The sequence below is a fragment of the Odocoileus virginianus genome, chromosome 11, assembly GCF_023699985.2.
Source record: "Odocoileus virginianus isolate 20LAN1187 ecotype Illinois chromosome 11, Ovbor_1.2, whole genome shotgun sequence".
NCBI lineage: Eukaryota > Metazoa > Chordata > Mammalia > Artiodactyla > Cervidae > Odocoileus > Odocoileus virginianus.
This window is the reverse complement of record NC_069684.1, coordinates 27264768-27267933: the sequence shown is the minus strand read 5'-3', so window position 1 is coordinate 27267933 and position 3166 is coordinate 27264768.

The following is a 3166-nucleotide window of genomic DNA, read 5'->3' as shown; positions in this document are numbered from 1 at the left end:
GGGAAGAGGGCCCAGAGCCTCAACCAGATTTCTCCCCAACACAGGTTAAGAGCCACTGCAATTGGATGTTGTTCAGTTTAGGTATTTCATCACAGGAAGAAAGGATTGGTCTCCGGGTAGGAGGCATGGGAACTGTGTAAGAGGCCCTGTGGTCCTTAAAAGTGAGAAGCGAGACATGCTTGCTTGGGGCAACTCGTAAACTGACAGACACCCTGCTTGCTTTGACCTTTGACCCATAGTAGCTGTTTCTGGTAGACTGGCAACTGCCTGGCCTTCTGGAGCCCTCCCTGTGTCTGTTTGTTGAACAGAAAATTCCAGAAGGCCTCAGTGCCCTGACTTCCCGGCAGTGGCAAGCCAACATGAGCCCTACCTTTTGAGAAAGCCTCTCAATCAACAGAAAGCCTCCCCGTTTATCTGGTTTGAGATGACCTCATCCCCTGTCACCTTCTCTTGTTTTCTAGAGGTTCCTCAGCGGCTTGGTGCTGTCTGCATTCCTTTCTCATGCGAACAGTGCGCCTATTTGGAGCATTTTGTCGTTGTTTTGGGTCATTCCCGTCACACACTCTTTATCTTTCTTTCCAGGCAGATCAACTTCATGCTGCTCTATCTAAACTTTTCTTCTCAGATTTCCTCTGAATCATTTCATTTGGTCTAAATATGTCCATTTTTTCCTCCTTCCTCACCACACTCCACACAGACCCTCTCTTTTACCCAGAACAATTGTTCTTTTCTTTCTAGTCCCTCATGCAAATCCTCGTCTTTCACCGTGTTTTCTGACTTCTCCTAAGAACTGATTGTTTTATGAAATTTAAGCCCCAAAGATCATCCCTTCTACTCTGGGTCTAAATTTGGATCACAGTCAAGAAGCAGAGGAGACAGGAATGTTGCTGGGTGATTCAGATCCTCAGCAGAAGGGCTGAGTGCTCGTCAGGGGGTCAGAGGGAACGGGGATGGAAGGGGAGGCATTTGGGGGGTGGGGTTTGGGGATGGAGTTGGGTGTCAGGAAAGGCTCTAAGAAAAAAGGAAGATTTGACCTGAGGTGTTTTGTTGTTTTTTTGTGTGTGCTGCTGCACTGGATCTTCGTTGCTGTGTGCGGGCTTTCTTTAGTTGTGGTGTGCAGGCTTCTCACTGCAGTGACTTCCCTTGTTGTGAAGCATGGGTCTAGGGGCTCAGGCTTCAGTAGTTGTGGCATACTGACTTCGTGGCCTGGCATGTAGAATCTTCCCAGACCAGGGATTGAACCCATGTCCCATGCACTGGCAGGCAGATTCTTAACCACTGGACCACCAGGGAAGCCCTGACCTGAGTTTTGAAGGATGAGTGGGATTCAGGAGGGAAAGGAGGGAAAGAAGCATATGGTACAAGGAAGGAGCAGCAGGAACAGAGGCTAGAAGCTGGCTAGTAAGAGAAGCTAAGTACAGTAGGACAGAGGAGGGGGTGGCCAGGGGCTGAGATTGCAAACTGAAGATCAGCCCTCAGATGCATTTGTTTGGCTTTTCCAGCATGTTAAAAAGGCTTTTAATTGGTTGCTGAAGGGATAAGCCTTTTTCTGTGGAGTGACAGAGAAACCAATTCAAATTGGCTTCAACTTGAAAGCAAATTCACTGTTTACCATAAATGAAAAGTCTAGAGGGAACTTCTGGGCTCAAGCCTAAATGATTTCACCATTTGGTCTCTGCCTCTCTCTAGTTCTCAAGAATGCTTTTAGCCATGTAGATCCAACCTTAGAATCTCTGTATAATAGTTACAGAAAAACTGCCATAGCTCCAGCCCTTCCATCTTCTCAGCTTTGTATTCCATGGGGAAAGATGAGAGTCTCTTTTCCTAAGGTTACCCCAAAGGCCTCACTGCTTCTCATTTTCTCCCAGTGGGTCATAAGCCCACTCCTGAGCCAATTATTGTGGCCTAGGAGACTGCTGTGCTCTGATTGGCTGAGTTTGAATTACATGCCCATCCATGCAGCCAGAGGTAGAATCAGTACCATCTCTGAGAGATTGGACAGAGACTTGGAGAAAGTAGGTCCCCAAAGAAGGATCATAACACCATAATATTTTAGAAGAGAGGTGAATTGTTATTAGGTGACAAAAGTTTCAGATGTCTACTGCAGTGGCCAACATGTTCAGATCATTAACATCTGTATTTTGCTTTTTCGGAGAAAATAAGAACATCTGGCAGTACCTCGGCTCTCTCCTTGCATATAGATCAACAATTTACTGGAGCTGAGGAGAGGCTGCCTTCATTAGATACAGCCTATGTTCTCCCTGCCCAATACACTGCTCACATTTCCTCTCTGGTTTCTGGAAGCACTTGAATGTTTATCCCCAGAATAATTTGACCCCATAAACCCATTTTTCCCACCAGAACAGAAGTGCCAAAATTACAGGGGGTCAAATAGCTCTCCTGTGCTTTCAAAAAGTCCTGAAGTCAAATGCCTGGCCATTTTTGATAATCTCATTCCTTACTCATTAAAAAAAAAAAAAAACTTCTTCTAAAAAAAGTACTGAATGCATAGTGATTGTAGGATCTGTTTTCTGATGATTCTGACACTTGAAATCCTTGGGTGGAGGTGGGGGGTGTCTCAATCTCGTTTGTTGTTTCTGCTTACTCTAGCTTTTACTGTTTCTCAGATGTTTAGTAATTTGATTGTGATTTCATTTTTGATTGAATTTAATCTGTGGGAATCCTGAGGGATCTGATTCTTGGTTGGTTTCCCCTAGGAAGACTTTTGTTGTTCAGCTGGATGCAGGGGATGCTAATAACCTGTGACCACTGATATTTATTTCCTCAACTTGGAGTTTTCTCACTGAATACACTGAATATGAACTTGAGCCCCAGACCCACATGGTTACAAATCCTCAGGGTGATAATCATCATTATGTTGTTTAGTAACTAAGTCATGTCTGAATCTTTTGTGACCCGATGGACTGTAGCCCACCAGGCTCCTCTGTCCATGGGATTTCCCAGGCAAGAATACTGGAGTGAATTGCCATTTCTTTCTCCAGGGGATCTTTCCAACCCAGGGATTGAACCCTCCTCTTCTGCCTTAGCAGGCAGATTCTTTACCACTGAGTTGCCAGGGAAGCCCATTATTATTGTGGCCATTATTAATTTTCCCCTCCAGAGCCACATTGAAAATGACAGGTTTTCATAGGCTCCCTTTTCTGAA